The 20,325-nt window shown below is 38.9% G+C and overlaps 1 protein-coding gene across 2 annotated transcripts in view; it reads right to left on the bottom strand.

Annotated features, from left to right (window-relative positions):
- Positions 1–20,325, bottom strand: part of ZNF654 (zinc finger protein 654) — a 104,830-nt gene that overhangs the window by 41,963 nt on the left and 42,542 nt on the right. The window lies entirely within an intron of this gene.

Genomic DNA, 20,325 nt, shown 5'->3' with positions numbered 1-20,325 from the left:
AATGCAATAAAATTCAGTGGCATACAAGGTGCCAAAATGGTGGCTATACATGTCAAGGATGATCTAAAACAGGCACATAGTCAAACTTCACTCTAGTACAGTGAAAATCCGAAATCTAATTTTTTCCAGAGGGACATAAGGGATGAATAAAATCAATAGAAAAAAAATGTAAGAAAGTTAAAGAGCCACCATGAAACCCTCAGTCAACATACACATAACAGCATATGCCAACTATATCTAATAAGTGACACATGGGTTCTCAAACACTAACGTTACGTTCATTATGCCACTCATAAGAAGAATGCCCAAATTTGGTGGTTCTTCCTTTTCAAATAAATTATTTGGAAACTATAGTTACTAAGTACTTTCTATGCATTTAATAATTCTCAATTCCATACAGGGAGAAATATTTCCTAATCACGAACATGGAAAATTATTTAATTTTATTTAACAATCATATAAGGTAGCATGAATAAATCCCTCAAAACCTTACATTTTAATTTATATAGCAGATACTTGGCTAAGAAATCTAAAGTTGTATTTTTTATAGTTTTTCCCTTTTGTCAAAATAAATCACTAGTAAAGACTGAAAAGTTTTAAATTGTAAATTGTAAGAACATAGTTTTTAAAAATGGAACACATAAAAAACGTTTCTAAGTATTGCACAATAAGCATGTCCCTTAAACTGGTATTTTATAAATTTGACTATTTAAAATAGAGTAAAAAACAGACCTCATGCGTCTGTCAGTTTGTCACACTGTGGTGGCCTGCATGTCGCTATGATGCTGGAACCTCCACCACCAGTATTTCAGATACCAGCAGAGTCACTCCTGGTGCAGAGACTGCAGCTGAGCTTCCTAAGACAGACTAGGAAGAAGGACCTGGTGGTCTGCTTCTGAAAGATTAGCAAAACCCTTATGAACAGCAATGGAGCACTGTCTGACACAGTGCTGGGGGATGAGCCCCTCAGCTCGGAAAGACACTGAAAGTACGTCTGGGGAAGAGCAGCAGCCTCCTCAAAATGGAGTCGACCTTAATGACACGGATGGAGTCAAGCCTTCGGGATCCTCATTTGTTGATGTGGCACGACTCAAAATGAGAACAAACAGCTGCAAACATCCATTAGTAATAGGAATGTTGAATATATGAAGTATAAATCTAGGAAAATTGGAAACTGTCAAAAATGAAATGGAATGCATAAACATTGATATCCCAGGCATTGGTGAGCTGAAATGGCCTGGTATTGGCCATTTTGAATCAGACAATCATATGGTCTGCTATGCCAGGAATGACAACTTGAAGAGAAATGGCGTTGCATTCATCATCAAAAAGAACATTTCAAGATCTATCCTGAAGTACAACACTGTCGGTGATAGGATAATATCCATACACCTACTACAATGAATACCAATCAATATGACTATTACTCAAATTCAAACAGCAACCACTAAGGCCAAAGATGAAGATATTGAAGATTTTTACCAACTTCTACAGTCTGAAATTGATCAAACATTCAATCAAGATGCACTGATAATTAGTGGTGATTGGAATGCAAAAGTTGGAAATGAAGAAGGACTGGTAATTGGAAAATACAGCCTTTGTGACAGAAATGACGCCAGAGATCAAATCACAGAATTCTGCAGGTCCGACTCCTTCACTGCAAATACCTTTTCTCAACAACATAACTGGTGACTATACCTGTGAACCTCGCCTGATGGAATACACAGGAATCAGACTGACTACATCTGTGGAAAGAGACAATGGAAAAGCTGAATATCACCAGTCAGAAATGGGACAGACCATCAGGTGCTCATATACAAGTTCAAGTTGAAACTGAAGAAAATTAGAACAAGTCCACAAGAGCCAAATTACGACCTTGAGCATATCACACCAGAACGTAGAGGACACCTCAAGAACAGATTTGACACACTGAACACTAATGACTGAAGACCAGCTGAGTTATGGAATGACATCAAGGACATCATACACGAAGAAAGCAAAAAGTAATCAGAAAGAAAGAAAAAAAAAGACCAAAATGGATGTCAGAAGAGACTCAAACTTGCTCTTGAATGTCGAGTAGCTAAAGCAACAGGAAAAAATGATGAATAGCTGAACAGAAGATTTCAAAGGACAGCTCAAGAAGACAAAGTAAAGTATTATAATGAAATGTGCAAAGATCTGGAGTTAGAAAGCCAAAAGGGAAGAATATGCTTGGCATTTCTCAGGCAGAAAGAACTGCAGAAAAAATTCAAGCCTTCAGTTGCAATATCAAAGGATTCTATGGGGAAAATATTAAAGGACACAGGAAGCATCAAAAGAAGATGGAGGGAATACACAGTCACTGCATCAAAAAGAATTGGTCAACGTTCAGTCATTTCAGGAGGTAGCAAATGATCAAGAAAAATGGGAGAAATCCAAGCTGCACTGAAGCCATTGGCAAAAAAAAAAAAAAAGCTCCAGGAATTGACAGAGTATCAATTGAGATGTTTCAACAAATGGATACAGCTCTGGAAGTGCTCACGAAATCTGGAAAACAGCTAACTGACCAACCGACTGGAAGAGATCCATATTTCTGCCCATTCCAAAGAAAGGTGATCCAACAGAATGTGGAAATTATCTAACAATATCATTAATATCACACATAAGTAAAATTTTGCTGAAGATCATTCAAAAGCAGTTGCAGCACTGTATCAACAGGGAACTGCCAGAAATTCAACCCGTAATCAAAGAGGACATGGAACAAGGGATATCATTGCTGATGTCAGACAGATTTTGACTAAAAGCAGAGAATACCAGAAAGACATTTACCTGTGTTTTACTGACTATGCAAAGGCATTTGATTTGACTGTGTGGATTATAACACATTATGGATAACACTGCCAAGAATGGGAATTCCAGAACACTTGATTGTGCTCATGAGGACCCTGTACAAAGACTAAGAGGCAGTCATTTGAATGGAACAAATACATACTGCATGGTTTAAAGTCAGAGCCTATTCAATGGCAATTAACAAGAACAACATATCATCTTTAAACTTTTAATAGACCGTTCCTGCCTCCAATCTTATTACTGCACCATCTACCCAAAATCCATGTTCAACATAGCTCCACTGTTATCTTCTTAAAACACAGAGCTGATTCTATTACTTACAGATTTTACAAACTGCCGTTTGGACCATACCATCTAAATCACAGACCTTCAGCTGACAGACTTGTTTTGTACGGATAAAACCCTATTTTAAAAATTTGCCAATATTTGAGGCGGAGCCAAGATGGCGGACTAGGCAGATGCTACCTCGGATCCCTCTTACAACAAAGACACGGAAAAACAAGTGAATCGATCACATACATAACAATCTACGAACCCTGAACAACAAACACAGATTTAGAGACGGAGAACGAACTAATACGGGGAAGCAGCGATTGTTTTCAGAGCCTGAAGCCAGCGTACCACTCAGGTACGGCACAAGCACAAAGAGCTGCTCCACCCCCCTGAACTAACCCCGGGAGGGGGACCAGCCAGTTCCGCGGGCGGCGTGGGACGCAGCCAGTAGGAGAAGTCCCCGGGAGGCAGTGACTGGTCTTGGAACGGGGAGAGCAGCGTCCCAGCCGGGGAACCGTCCCGCTGGGATTTGGACTGGACGCAGGTACGGCATAAACACAGAGAGCTGCTCCACCCCCATGAACTAACCCCGGGAAGGGGCCCAGCTGGTTCAGGCGGGCGGCGTGGGACGCAGCCGGTAGAAGTCCCCAGGAGGCAGCGACTGGTATTGGAGCGGGGAGAACAGCGTCCCAGCCGGGACACTCGGTCACGGTACAAGCAGGGGGAGCTGCTCCACCCACCTGAACTAACCCCGGGAGGGGGCCCAAACAGTTCTCGGGGGTGGCACGGCCACGTGGCTGGAGGGACGAAAAGTCCCCAGGAGGCAGCGACTGATTTTGGAGTCGAGAGTGCATCGTCCCAGCAGGGGAGCCTTGACGCTGGGCGTGGGGCTGGAAGCGGAGGATCTGACCGTGACTCCAGCGGGCCAGACCCCCTGGGGGCAATCTCCACACAGCCAGCACACACAGGCGACGCGCCCATGGGAATCTCAGATATAATAGTCATTCCAAGCAAGACAAGCAACTGTGGCTATATTCTGAGGTGCTACTCTCCTATCTCTCTGTTCCCTCCCCCACCCTCCCCAGGCGGCTTCATTAACATCTGAATAGCCTGAGCCAGAGGGAGAACTCTGATAGGGATCTGACTGCATTTTTGTTTAGCGAATTTTCTGGAAAAACTAGTTTCCCAGTGATGGCTCGGAGACAACAATCCATATCAAACCACTTAAAGAAGCAGACCATGACAGCTTCTCCAACCCCCCAAACAAAAGAATCAAAATCTTTCCCAAATGAAGATACAATCCTGGAATTATCAGATACAGAATATAAAAAACTAATTTACAGAATGCTTCAAGACATCACAAATAAGGCAAGCTGCAGAAAAAGCCAAGGAACGTACTGATAAAACTGTTGAAGAACTCAAAAAGATTATTCAAGAACATAGGATAGAAAAATTAATAAGTTGCAAGAATCCATAGAGAGCATGTAGAAATCCAAAAGATTAACAATAAAATTACAGAATTAGACAATGCAATAGGAAGTCAGAGGAGCAGACTCGAGCAATTAGAATGCAGACTGGGACATCGGGAGGACCAGGCAATCAACACCAACATAGCTGAAAAAAAATCAGATAAAAGAATTAAAAAAAATGAAGAAACCCTAAGAATCATGTGGGACTCTATCAAGAAGGATAACCTGCGAGTGATTGGAGTCCCAGAACAGGGAGGAGGGACAGAAAACACAGAGAAAATAGTTGAAGAACTCCTGACAGAAAACTTCCCAGACATCATGAAAGACAAAAGGATATCTATCCAAGATGCTCATCGAACCCCATTTAAGATTGACCCAAAAAGAAAAACTCCAAGACATATTATCATCAAACTCACCAAAACCAAAGATAAACAGAAAATTTTAAAAGCAGCCAGGGAGAAAAGAAAGGTTTCCTTCAAGGGAGAATCAATAAGAATAAGTTCAGACTACTCAGCAGAAACCATGCAGGCAAGAAGGGAATGGGACCACATATACAGAACACTGAAGGAGAAAAACTGCCAGCCAAGGATCATATATCCAGCAAAACTCTCTCTGAAATATGAAGGTGAAATTAAGATATTTTCAGATAAACACAAGTTTAGAGAATTTGTAAAAACCAAACCAAAGCTACAAGAAATACTAAAGGATATTGTTTGGTCAGAGAACCAATAATATCAGATATCAGCACAACACAAGGTCACAAAACAGAACGTCCTGATATCAACTCAAATAGGGAAATCACAAAAACAAACAAATTAAGATTAATTAAAAAAAAAAATACACGTAACAGGGAATCATGGAAGTCAATAGGTAAAAGATCACAATAATCAAAAAGAGGGACTAAATACAGGAGGCACTGAACTGCCATATGGAGAGAGATACAAGGCGATATAGAACAATACAAGTTAGGTTTTTACTTAGAAAAATAGGGGTAAATAATAAGGTAACCACAAAAAGGTATAACAACTCTATAACTCAAGATAAAAGCCAAGAAAAACGTAACGATTCAACTAACATAAAGTCAAACACTATGAAAATGAGGATCTCACAATTTACTAAGAAAAACGCCTCAGCACAAAAAAGTACGTGGAAAAATGAAATTGTCAACAACACACATAAAAAGGCATCAAAATGACAGCACTAAAAACTTATTTATCTATAATTACGTTGAATGTAAATGGACTAAACGCACCAATAAAGACACAGAGAGTCTCGGACTGGACAAAGAAACACGATCCATCTATATGCTGCCTACAAGAGACACACCTTAGACTTAGAGACACAAACAAACTAAAACTCAAAGGATGGAAAAAAGTATATCAAGCAAACAATAAGCAAAAGAGAAGAGGAGTAGCAATATTCATTTCTGACAAAATAGACTTTAGACTTAAATCCACCACAAAGGATAAAGAAGGACACTACATAATGATAAAAGGGACAATTGATCAGGAAGACATAACCATATTAAATATTTATGCACCCAATGACAGGGCTGCAAGATACATAAATCAAATTTTAACAGAATTGAAAAGCGAGATAGATACCTCCACAATTATAGTAGGAGACTTCAACACACCACTTTCGGAGAAGGACAGGACATCCAGTAAGAAGCTCAACAGAGACACGGAAGATCTAATTACAACAATCAACCAACTTGACCTCATTGACTTATACAGAACTCTCCACCCAACTGCTGCAAAATATACTTTTTTTTCTAGCGCACATGGAACATTCTCTAGAATAGACCACATATTAGGTCATAAAACAAACCTTTGCAGAGTCCAAAACATCGAAATATTACAAAGCATCTTCTCAGACCACAAGGCAATAAAACTAGAGATCAATAACAGAAAAACTAGGGAAAAGAAATCAAATACTTGGAAAATGAACAATACCCTCCTGAAAAAAGACTGGGTTATAGAAGACATCAAGGAGGGAATAAGGAAATTCATAGAAAGCAATGAGAACGAAAATACTTCCTATCAAAACCTCTGGGACACAGCAAAAGCAGTGCTCAGAGGCCAATTTATATCGATAAATGCACACATACAAAAAGAAGAAAGAGCCAAAATCAGAGAACTGTCCCTACAACTTGAACAAATAGAAACTGAGCAACAAAAGAATCCATCAGGCACCGGAAGAAAACAAATACTAAAAATTAGAGCTGAACTAAATGAATTAGACAACAGAAAAACAATTGAAAGAATTAACAAAGCCAAAAGCTGGTTCTTTGAAAAAAGTAACAAAATTGATAAACCATTGGCTAGACTGACTAAAGAAATACAGGAAAGGAAACAAATAACCCGAATAAGAAACGAGAAGGGCCACATCACAACAGAACCAAATGAAATTAAAAGAATCATTTCAGATTATTATGAAAAATTGTACTCTAACAAATTTGAAAACCTAGAAGAAATGGATGAATTCCTGGAAAAACACTACCTACCTAAACTAACACATTCAGAAGTAGAACAACTAAATAGACCCATAACAAAAAAAGAGATTGAAATGGTAATCAAAAAACTCCCAACAAAAAAAAGCCCTGGCCCGGCCGGCTTCACTGCAGAGTTCCACCAAACTTTCAGAGAAGAGTTAACACCACTACTACTGAAGGTATTCCAAAACACAGAAAATGACGGAATACTACCCAACTCATTCTATGAAGCCACCATGTCCCTGATACCAAAACCAGGTAAAGACATTACAAAATAAGAAACTTATAGACCTATATCCCTCATGAACATAGATGCAAAAATCCTCAACAAAATTCTAGCCAATAGAATCCAACAACACATCAAAAAAATAATTCACCATGATCAAGTGGGATTTATACCAGGTATGCAAGGCTGGTTTAATATCAGAAAAACCATTAATGTAATCCATCACATAAATAAAACAAAAGACAAAAACCACATGATCTTATCAATTGATGCAGAAAAGGCATTTGACAAAGTTCAACACCCATTTATGATAAAAACTCTTACCAAAATAGGAATTGAAGGAAAATTCCTCAAGATAATAAAGGGCATCTACGCAAAGCCAACAGCCAACATCACTCTAAATGGAGAGAACCTGAAAGCATTTCCCTTGAGAACGGGAACCAGACAAGGATGCCCTTTTATCACCGCTCTTACTCAACATCGTGCTGGAAGTCCTAGCCAGGGCAATTAGGCTAGACAAAGAAATAAAAGGTATCCGGATTGGCAAGTAGGAACTAAAGTTATCACTATTTGCAGATGACATGATCTTATACACAGAAAACCCTAAGGAATCCTCCAGAAAACTACTGAAACTAATAGAAGAGTTTGGCAGAGTCTCAGGTTATAAAATAAACATACAAAAATCACTTGGATTCCTCTACATCAACAAAAAAGAACACCGAAAAGGAAATAACCAAATCAATACCATTCACAGTAGCCCCCAAGAAGATAAGATACTTAGGAATAAATCTTACCAAGGATGTAAAAGACCTATACAAAGAAAACTACAAAGCTCTACTACAAGAAATTCAAAAGGACATACTTAAGTGGAAAAACATACCCTGCTCATGGATAGGAAGACTTAACATAGTAAAAATGTCTATTCTACCAAAAGCCATCTATACATTTAACGCACTTCCGATCCAAATTCCAATGTCATATTTTAAGGGGATAGAGAAACAAATCACCAATTTCATATGGAAGGGAAAGAAGCCCCGGATAAGCAAAGCACTACTGAAAAAGAAGAAGAAAGTGGGAGGCCTCACTCTACCTGATTTCAGAACCTATTATACAGCCACAGTAGTCAAAACAGCCTGGTACTGGTACAACAACAGGCACATAGACCAATGGAACAGAATTGAGAACCCAGACATAGATCCATCCACGTATGAGCAGCTGATATTTGACAAAGGACCAGTGTCAATTAATTGGGGAAAAGATAGCCTTTTTAACAAATGGTGCTGGCATAATTGGATATCCATTTGCAAAAAAATGAAACAGGACCCATACCTTACACCATGCACAAAAACTAACTCTAAGTGGATCAAAGACCTAAACATAAAGACTAAAACGATAAAGATCATGGAAGAAAAAATTGGGACAACCCTAGGAGCCCTAATACAAGGCATAAACAGAATACAAAACATTACCAAAAATGATGAAGAGAAACCCGATAACTGGGAGCTCCTAAAAATCAAACACCTATGCTCATCTAAAGACTTCACCAAAAGAGTAAAAAGACCACCTACAGACTGGGAAAGAATTTTCAGCTATGACATCTCCGACCAGCGCCTGATCTCTAAAATCTACATGATTCTGTCAAAACTCAACCACAAAAAGACAAACAACCCAATCAAAAAGTGGGCAAAGGATATGAACACACATTTCACAAAAGAAGATATTCAGGCAGCCAACAGATACATGAGAAAATGCTCTCGATCATTAGCCGTTAGAGAAATGAAAATTAAAACTACGATGAGATTCCATCTCGCACCAGCAAGCCTGGCATTAATCCAAAAAACACAAAATCATAAATGTTGGAGAGGCTGCGGAGAGATTGGAACTCTTATACAGTGCTGGTGGGAATGTAAAATGGTATAACCACTTTGGAAATCTATCTGGCATTATCTTAAACAGTTAGAAATAGAACTACCATACAACCCAGAAATCCCACTCCTCGGAATATACCCTAGAGATACAAGAGCCTTCACACAAACAGATATATGCCCACCCATGTTTATTGCAGCTCTGTTTACAATAGCAAAAAGTTGGAAGCAACCAAGGTGTCCATCAACGGATGAATGGGTAAATAAATTGTGGTATATTCACACAATGGAATACTACGCATCGATAAAGAACAGTGACGAATCTGTGAAACATTTCATAACATGGAGGAACCTGGAAGGCATTATGCTGAGCGAAATGAGTCAGAGGCAAAAGGACAAATATTGTATAAGACCACTATTATAAGATCTTGAGAAATAGTAAACCTGAGAAGAACACATACTTTTGTGGTTACGAGGGGGGGAGGGAGGGAGGGTGGGAGAGGGTTTTTTATTGATCAATCAGTAGATAAGAACTGCTTTAGGTGAAGGGAAAGACAACACTCAATACATGGAAGGTCAGCTCAATTGGACTGGACCAAAAGCAAAGAAGTTTCCGGGATAAAATGAATGCTTCAGAGGTCAGCGGAGCAAGGGCGGGGGTCTGGGGAACATGGTTTGCGGGGACTTCTAAGTCAATTGGCAAAATAATTCTATTATGAAATCATTCTGCATCCCACTTTGAAATGTGGCGTCTGGGGTCTTAAATGCTAACAAGCAGCCATCTAAGATGCATCAATTGGTCTCAACCCACCTGGAGGAAAGGAAAATGAAGAACACCAAGGCCACACGACAACTAAGAGCCCAAGAGACAGAAAGGGCCACATGAACCAGAGACCTACATCATCCTGAGACCAGAGGAACTAGTTGGTGCCCGGCCACAATCGATGACTGCCCTGACAGGGAGCACAGCAGAGGACCCCTGAGGGAGCAGGAGATCAGTGGGATACAGACCCCAAATTCTCATAAAAAGACCAAACTTAATGGTCTGACTGAGACTAGAGGAATCCCAGCGGCCATGGTCCCCAGACCTTCTGTTGGCACAGGACAGGAACCATCCCCGAAGAAACTCATCAGACATGAAAGGGACTGGTTAGTGGGTGGGAGAGAGACACTGATGAAGAGTGAGCTAATTATATCAGGTGGACACTTGAGATTGTGTTGGCAACTCTTGTCTGGAGGGGGGATGGGAGGATAGAGATAGAGAGGGAAGCCGGCAAAATTGTCACAAAAGGAGAGACTGAAAGGGCTGACTCAAGAGGGGGAGAGCAAGTGGGAGTAGGGAGTGAGATGTATGTAAACTTATATGTGACAGACTGATTGGATTTGTAAACGTTCACTTGAAGCTTAATAAAAGTTAATTAAAAAAAAAAAAAATTTGCCAATATTTAAAATATTTAAAAATTGTGGTATTTTCAATTACATCTGATTTCTTTATGCTTTTGAAAAAGAGGAAGGCCTTGTAACACTGTACCTAAATTTCTCTGAAAAAGCTGAGCAGCTACGGTCTTCAGATGGGGCGTGAACACTTCTCCTCCAATTTGCCAGTCTCCATGCACCCAACACACTGTCAGCTTGCCGTATGTATTACTTACATTCCTTCCTGTTTTCTTTAGGGGTTTAAAATAACTTCCTAAGTAGAAAATCCAAATTCCTTATCATGACATGAGAACCCTGATTTCTGACCCAAACTTACTCGTCTACACATAGCTTTTACCACAAATTCCATGCTCCAATCACAGCAAGCGGCTCCCTATTCCCTAAAACTCCGGTGCTGCTTCTGGACTTTGGATCTATTGCTCCCTCAAGACCTACTTACATAATTTCACCTAGTAACTTGGCCTAAAAACTCCTTTGCTTCTCTCTAGACACATATATAGCTGATTCTTCTTTGGTACTATAATAGTATCATACTTTGCATTCATAACATGTCGAAGCACAGGAGAGTTAAATTTGCCCTAGGAAGAAGGAAGTGAGAGATCATATCAACATGTTGAGTAGATAATACTGACTGCAACAGCAATTAATTATACTGAGGAAGGGTAAGATATAAAGGTTATTGGTAGACATAAAATGTGATATGGTAGTAAATTTAGAGATAAGTATGCAGATCGACATGACCATTTACAGAAGTAAACAACATATGGAAAACAATGCATAATTATATACATGAATTATGTGACCATGAAAGAGGGAAGCCAACATCACAAAAGAGATCTGTGCCTGCTCCACTACCAACTACCTCAGTAACAACGCTCAACTCTATGACAATGATATTTAAATGAGAAAAACCACATGTAAAATGAGTAAAGGCAAAAAACGTGGTCTAGCTATCTCTATCACAGGGAAAGATTCAGTAAAGCGTATACACTGTAAGAAAAAGAAGTCACTAGGTGAAGAACCTGAATTACATGTAGAAGTAGAAACTCATTTTTCAAACCTGTTGTAGTTACTACTGACTAGATCAAACTAGTGTAAAGGCTCAACTAAATGTTTAGAGATCAAATTGCCTAGTCCATCCTTGAAACTTACAAGGTGTAGGATAAGTGACTCAAAAATAGGACAAAGGAAGATTCCAAAATATAAAAAGCAGTCCAGAGCAGGGCTGGCAAACTGCTGCCCGTGAGCCAAATCTGGCCCAAGGCCTGCTTTTGCACAGCCCAGGAGGTAAGAAATGTTTCTGCATTTTAAATAGTTAAAAAAAAAAAGAAGAAAAATAGTATTTCATGACACATGAAAATGTCCAGGTTTGCACCTCAGCTCCTCTATACTAACTGTGATCTGGGCAAGTTACTTAACATCTCTATGCCTCAGTTTCTTTATTTATAAAAATAGGGAATAGTAATAGTGGTTACTTTCTGTGAAGCACTTGGGACAATTCCTGGTACTTACTTTGTGCTGTAGGTGTTTACCTTTAATAATAATACAGTACTACTTTTATTATTACTAACACTGCCATCAAAGTTTCCTCCAACAATCTGTAAGGAAACACAGTCTTCAGAGATTTGCTCTTCTCAGCTATGCATGTGTCAATTTTATAGAAATATGACACCAATTTTTCCCTTAAATTATGAAGATTTAAATATTTAAATAAACTATTCAAAAGGTTCCTTTCCAAAAGGTTTATTATTATATCATATTTGTATCAGTTTTTAATGTTTAATATAATATCTATACATTAATCACTTTATAAATAACCTTAATCCAAATTATGGGTTTTCTATAGTTTATTTACCTAAACTGAAATAACTATTCCAGATAAAATTACCTAAACAAAATACCTAATATAAAAATAAAAATTATTTGTAGTGGGCAAATACATTATAAATGGTCTTTTGAACAAAAATATATATATACATATATACTGGTGGCACAGTGGCTAAAAGCTCAGCTGCTATCTAAAAGGTCAGCAATTCAAATTCACCAGCTGCCCCTTGGAAGCCCTATGGGGCAGTTCTACTCTGTCTAGCAGGATCACAATGAGTTACAACTGACTCGATAGCAATGGGTTTTGGTTTTATACCATATATAATTATTTGTCTTTCATCAATCAGAACGTTCCCTACTAGCTATACAAGCTTAAATAATTAGAATACTACTGGAGTCCTTGTTTATGAAACAAACTATATTTTGTAATTTGGTCACTTGGAATTCAGGCTGTTTTCCCATATATTACAAATGGCAGTAAGTTTGGCAGACTTCCTTAACAAACACACACACATATATATATACACACACACACATATACATAGCTTGGTAGCTATAACTAGAACTGCTACTTTTGTTAAGTCTCTAGCATATCAGCAATGTTCATATTAAAATGCAAGAACACGGACTTGTGCATTCATCTACCATAGGAAAAATTCCATAAAATTACGATACTTAATTATGCAAACATAAGAAATCCACTTACCAATTTAAGTCAAAGAAAACTGGGTCTACTCTACATGAATCAAATAATGGAAATTTTATTACACATACTTTATTTAAAACACTGAATTTTTAAAAATTTCTTCTACATAAATCTGTATACACTGATAACAAAGTGCATTTACTTTGACATACTCAAACATTCCAATGCATTCATCTTCAAAATATTTTCTTCGGTATGATGGCAGTTAACTACAACAATACATCTTTACTGAAGAAAGAAAAGGTTCACAGTTTTGTTCACATATATGCTAACTGACAGGGAAAGTGTACATCTTTGATAGTGTGACAGACTAAGTACCCTTACTGACTCTCCCCCTGAAGACAATCAAAATACTGGATAAAACGGATGGCTTTTGCCTGAACTAAAAGTTCAAAGCACTATACCAATACATTTCTCCTACCCATCTCACACCATTTATAGACTGTAAAGAAGCACTAATAATAAATATCTTCTAGACTTAAAAAAAAAAAAGTAAAATACAAGACATCAATGGCATATACGTTGGAAGGAGAGGTTTTAGCATTATTGTTCCAGTGTCCTTGGACTAGAGAATTGTAAAGCACATATAAAGTATATACTTTGATAACTTAAGAATTAAATTCTCCTTAACTGATTTATAAATTTACACAAAATAGAAGTACCTTCAAGCTTTTCTGGAAATAGACAAATTGATTACAAAGTTGAATACCTATGAAAACTATGATGCAACAACAGCAATGAAGATAGCAAATATTAAACCACCTTGTAACACCTCTATAATTAAACCAACACAGTACTCACACATGAACAGACAAGCATTCTAATGAAATCAAGTGGAAAATTCAAAAATACAACTAATTGCATGTGGAAATTTTGTATATAAAAAAAAACAGCTCTTATCAGTGGGTGAAAAAATGAACTTCATATTGGATAGCCATATGCGAACAAAGCCAAATTCAAATGGAAAAAAAAATAGGAGCACAATAGTGTTCATAATATACTAGCATTTGTATAAAAGCAGAGAAAAAGAAATATGAATATATATTTTTCTCATATATGCATAAAATATCTCTGGAAGGAGACCCAAGAAAATAATTACATTGGTTGACTATAGAAAAGGCAAGTAGGGGGCTGGGAGACATAAGTGACAAGGATATTTCACTGTGTACTCATATTTTTGAATTCTGAACCATGTGCATATATTACCTACTCAAAAATTTAAATTAAAAAAAGAGAAAATGTGAAAAGCAGACACACACAAAAAGCACATTATATGCAAGGAAATGAAAATAAGAATGACACCAGGCTTCTCATCAGAACAAATGCAAGCCAAAAGACAGAAGTCTTTATAAAGAACTTCAAGGAGGAAAAAAAAAACAAAACTGTCAACCTATGAGTCAATATCCAGTGAAGATACCTTTTTAAAAACAAACTGTCACCTACACAAAAGCCAACTGGTTTCTGGCTAGGTTTGGCCAAAAGGAGGCACTGGTGGAAAACTGGAAGTCAGAAGGAAGGGAGAAGTGAAGGTCTTTCTCTCCTGCTCCTGTGCTCTTGGGCCCTCTTCACTAGACCTCTCTTCCAAGGTCTCTTCTCATCCAGGTCCCTGTTTCATCTCTGCATTAAGCATCTCCAGGCTCCTGAGTCTACTAATACCTCCTTCTTTTGTCCTTCCATTCCTAGAGATAACAGCACCTTGCTACAGTTGCTAATCTCTGGATTCACTGTCCCCTGCCTACTGTCTCAGATCTTCTAATGCCTTTAAAATTGGTTCTAGAAATTAAATTCCCTCTGCTAAATTATCTTGCTTGGTATTATGAATTGATCCGTGTCCCCTCAAAATAATGTATTGTAAATTCTAACCTCTATGCCTGTGGTTATGATCGAATGTGGGAATGGGTTGTTATTGTTATGTTAATGAGATGGAATTAGTGTAGCCTCTTTTGAGATATAAAAGACATTAAACAAGCCAGCAGAGGAGAGATAGGGTAAGACAGATGCCAAGACACATGGAGATTGCCCAGGAGCAGAAGCTCAGAAGAAACAAGGACATTCCTACAAAGCTGACAAAGAGAAAAAGGCATCCCCTAGAGCCAGCACCTTGATTTTGGACTTCTAGCCTCCTACACTGTGAGAAAATAAATTTGTTTCTTAAAACTACCAACTTGTGGTATTTCTGTTACCGCAGTACTAGATAACTACAACAGAATTTGGTACAGAAGAGTGGGATGCTGCTCTAACAAATACCTACAATGTGGACATTGTTTTGGAATTGGGTAATAGGTGAAGGATCGAAGAGTTTTAAGGTACCAAATAGTAAATGCCTAGATTTCCCTGAAGGGACTGTTGGTAGACTTATGGATATCAAAGGCAATTATGGTGAGGGCTCAGAATGAAGTGAGAAGAGCTACAGAGAAGTCTGTACCATCATAGAGAATACATATGGTACCAGCAACAGTATGTTGCTAGAAATGTGGACATTAAACATGCTCCTGGTGAGGCTTTAAAAGGAAATGATGAACCTTTGATCGGACAATGAAGAAAGGGTGATGCTTTGTATGCAGTGGCAAAAAACTTGATGGAATTATGTTCAAATGTTTGGTGGAAGGCAGAACTTATAAGTGATGAACTTGAATATTTAGCTGAGGAGGTTTCTAAGCAAGATCTTAAAGGGGCCACGTGGTTTCTACTTGCTGCTCATAGTAAAATGTGAGAGGAAAGAGATAAACTTAACCAGTGCAAAATGAAAACAGAACTTAAAGATTTGGAAAATTCTACTGCACAAACTAAGGACACGTGTTCTAGAATTTTCACCAACGACATGGCTACGCAATCTTTTGTTAAAGAGATCAAGCCTATGACTGATCGATCTAACCAACTACCACAGCAGAAAACCCATCAGCTTAGACGGAAGCAGAGAGAAAAAGAACGAAAGGAAAATATGCTATCTGCCTCTTGGAATTCTACAGGCAAGAAACGGGCCACAGGAGCTATATCTGTTGTCCTCTGTCATGGATTGAACTGGGTCCCCCCAAAATATCTGTCAGCTTGGCTAGGTCATGATTCCTAGTATTACATGATTGTCAACATTTTGTCGTCTGATGTAATTACCCTAGGTGTTGTAAATCCTGTCACTATGATGTTAATAAAATAGATTAGCGGCAGTTATATGGATGAGATCTACAAGATTACAGTGTCTTGAGCCAATCTCTTTTGAGATATAAAAGAGAGTAGAGAGACATAGGGACCTCCTACCACCAAGAAAACAGTGTCGGGAGCACAGCACATCCTTTGGACCCGGTGTTCCTGCACAGAGAAGCTCCTAGTCCAGGGGAGGATTGATGACAAGAACCTTCCTCCAGAGCCGACAGAGAAAGCCTTCCCCTGGAGCTGATGCCCTGAATTTGGACTTGGAGCCTGCTAGACTGTGAGAGAATAAATTTCTCTTTGTTAAAATCATCCACTTGAGGAATTTCTGTTATAGCAGCATTAGATAACTAAGACATCCTCCAAAAAGGGAAAATAAAAGAATCATCCCTGGTGCAACTTGCAGATCAGCAGAACTGCTGGCAGGAGCATAGGAAGCAGAGCTGCCTCAGGCCTAAAGAATGAGGCCATGGCCTTTGGAGTCTCAAAGGGTGGGACCATGGCCTCTGGGGTGTGAAAGGGTAGAGCCATAGTCTCCTAGGTTTCAAAGGGTCATATCACCAACTCAGTTCCACCGTGTGGGGCTGCCATGCCCAAAAAGCAGACGAATGCGGACTTCCAGGACGGAGGAACTAAGATCGCTACTTAGAGGGTCCAGGAGAATAGGGCTGCCCAGAGCCAAGGGAGCAGAGTTGCCATCCCAGTGGGCCTGGAGGGCAGGGCTGAAGGCCAGGGCTGAGGGGTCTCCACCCAGAAACCAGAGAGCATGGCCAACACCCACAGTTTAGAGGGCAGGACCATTGCCCAGGTGGTCTCAGAGCACAGAGGATTATTTTTCAAGCCGTTATAGTTAATGTAAGATGTTCTGCTAAGTTTTGGACTTGATTGGCACACATTATCCCTTTTTTCCTCAAATTTCTCTCATTTGTAATGGAAATGTCTACCTTGTGCCTGTTCATTGTTCTTTGGAAGCAGAAAACCTGTATTCTAGGTTTCACAGTGTCTTAGATATCTAGTGCTGCTACAACAGAAATACCACAAGTGGATGGCTTTAAGAAAGAGAGATTTATTCTCTCACATTCCAGTAGGCTAGATGTTCAAATTCAGGGTGTCAGCTCAAGGGAAAGGAAGGCTTTCTTTCTCTGTCAGCTCAGGAGGAAGGTTCTTGTGATGCACCAGTCTTCCCTCTTGGTCTGGAAGCATCTCTACACGGGAACCTCAGGTTCAAAGGCACACTCTGCTGCCGGCACCTGCCGGCACTGCTTTCTTGGTGGTATGAGGCCCCCATGTCTCTCTGCTCCCTTCTTTCTTTTATATCTCAAAAGAGACTGGCTCAAGACACTATGTAATCTTGTAGATCTCATCCATATAACTGCTCCTAATCTATTAACATCACAATGACAGGTTTACGACACACAGGGAAATCACATCAGATGACAAAAATGTAGGCAATCATACAATACTGGGAATTATGACCTAGCCAAGTTGACAGACATTTTTGGGGGACAAAATTCAATCCATGACACACAATTTCACAGATGATTCTGTCCAAGGATGGAATATATAAAGCCTCTCCCATATTTGATTTACACGATTACAAGGATGAGATTTTGGACCTAAGAGTTAAAATTTTTAGGATGATGTGATGGGGTGAGAGGAGCCCTTGGTAGTGCAGTGGTTAAAGCGCTCAGCTGCGAAACAAAAGGTCAGTGGTTCGAACCCACCAGGCCACTCTGCAAGAGAAAGATGTGGCAGTCTGTTTCCGTAAAGATTTACAGCCTTAGAAACTCTATGCGACAGTTCTACTTTGTCCTATAGGGTCACTATGAGTTGGAATCGACTCGAGGCAGCAGGCTTGGTTTTCATGGTTGGTGATGGGGTGAACGTGTTTTGCAATGTAGGAAGAACATGAACTTTAGGGGGCCAAAGGGTGGAATGTTACAGATTGAAGTGTATCCTCCCCCAAAATACTGTATTTTTATGAAAATAATACATGCATTATGCATTTTTTGCAAATGTGCAACCCCACACACACATTTTTTCATACGCGCACTATACCAATATTTTTGTACATATTGCCGGCTTCAATTTTTTCTTCTGTCCAACGGATTTAATGTTACTGGGATAAAACAGGTCTTGTGGAAACTTCCCTTAAGGTAGGTGTCATGAATTGAATTGTGTCCCCCAAATATATATGTCAACTTGGCTAAGACATGATTTCTAGTACTGTATGATTGTCTACCATTTTGTCATCTGACGTGATTTCCCCATGTGTTGTAAATCCTATCACTATGATGTAATGAGATGGATTAACGGCAGTTATATTGATGAGATCTATAAGATTATATAGTGTCTTGAGCCAACCTCTTTTGAGATATAAAAAAGAGAAGTGAGCAGAGAGACATGGGGGCCTCCTACCACCAAGAAAGCAGCGCTAGGAGCACAGTGTGTCCTTTGAGCCCGAGGTTCCTGTGCAGAGAAGCTCCTTCATCAGGGGAAAATCGATGACAAGGACCTTCCTCCAGAGCCCACAAAAAAACCCCAGCAGACAGAGATAAAAAGCCTTCCCCTGAAGCTGATGCCCTGAATTTGGACTTGAAGCCTACTAGACTGTGAGAGAATAAATTTCTCTTTGTTAAAGCCAACCACTTGTGGTATTTCTCTTATAGCAGCACTAGATGACTAAGACAGTAGGTATTTTCCTAAACCAAGTGCAATCAATGGTAAACTGAATAGACTCATGATGGAAATGGGACGCCATGTTGAAACCAGAGTATGAATGCACAAAAGAGCTAGAAATTAATAAGTAAGACATGATTCCAGGCCTAAAACTACAAGAACAAGATAATTTTTGACAATCAATGTCTTTGAAATCAACAAAATCACTGTGTTTTCATCTTAAAATAGGCCTTTTTTAAATTTATTCCTTCTATTTTATTCATTCATTATCATCATCGGTGATTCTCATTCTCACAGAAAGTCTATTCTTTTTCATGAATTTAGATATCCAGGTGAAACCCACCCTGAAATCTGAGATTACCCTTTCATTTGCCAGAAGCTTTAATTTGATCTGAATTGTGACAGTAGAGACAGCTTGATTTTGTTCCCTCCGAGAAATAATCCACTATTTCAAGTTGTTCTCCAATTCAGGCCACTTCACTTTAGGCCCATGACTTCTGCGTTTTTGCAGACTGATTTTCTCCAGCTGCTTCTTCTCCTTTCTCCATTCACAAATGGACAATTCTCTAACCTCAAACTCTCCCACTGCCGTTCTGTTGGTTCTTTCTTCCATCCTCACAATGACTTTGAGTTTGAAGTCGGTGGTGTAAGACTTGCATTTAATTCCTGCCATGATCCTAAAGGGTTCTAATATTTAGATTTATAAATGGAAAAAATGTACATAATATAATCAATAACTGGTTGATTCTAGTAAAGAGACTGCAAAATTCAAATGAGAGGTGTACAATAAGCAGAAGTCTTTTTATATGCCCCCAAGCATATCACAAAGGTGACTTATGATCATTGATCAAAGACACTGGTACTAATAAGACCTAATGTAGCTTAATGGTTTCATTTAAGACGATCTGATAAGGTTTTTGAATTCAACTATTGAGCCAAGAACAAGCGTGCATCAGTTTTGGTTTGTTCGCTGCTCCAACTAAAAGCCAAAGACAGATGACGACTGTGATAATTATGTCAGTGCAGACTGAATCAAGATTCCTACTGATACTAGATGCTGTTTGTGCCAGTGCAGGCTTCCCTTTGTTTGTGCTTCCAATTGATAGTACGTGATTTATGAGCAGACTTACCAGTAAGTTCAAAGTTCTGATTGATGACTCAGAAGCAACGGAGCCATAATTATCAACTTAAATTAATAGAAACAAACACACAGTTTCAACTTTTAATTTTCTGATTACCAAGGTACTACCAAACTCAGTCCATGAAATTTACTTCTGGAAATGTCACGAGACATGTGCAGCATATGCATGGGCATCCTATGCCAGGATTTTACATAGTTTGTCATTTCTGTATGTTTTATGTGTGCATGTTAT

The sequence above is a fragment of the Elephas maximus genome, chromosome 18, assembly GCF_024166365.1.
Source record: "Elephas maximus indicus isolate mEleMax1 chromosome 18, mEleMax1 primary haplotype, whole genome shotgun sequence".
NCBI classification, from domain to species: domain Eukaryota; kingdom Metazoa; phylum Chordata; class Mammalia; order Proboscidea; family Elephantidae; genus Elephas; species Elephas maximus.
This window is presented reverse-complemented; position numbering and strand designations above follow the sequence as displayed.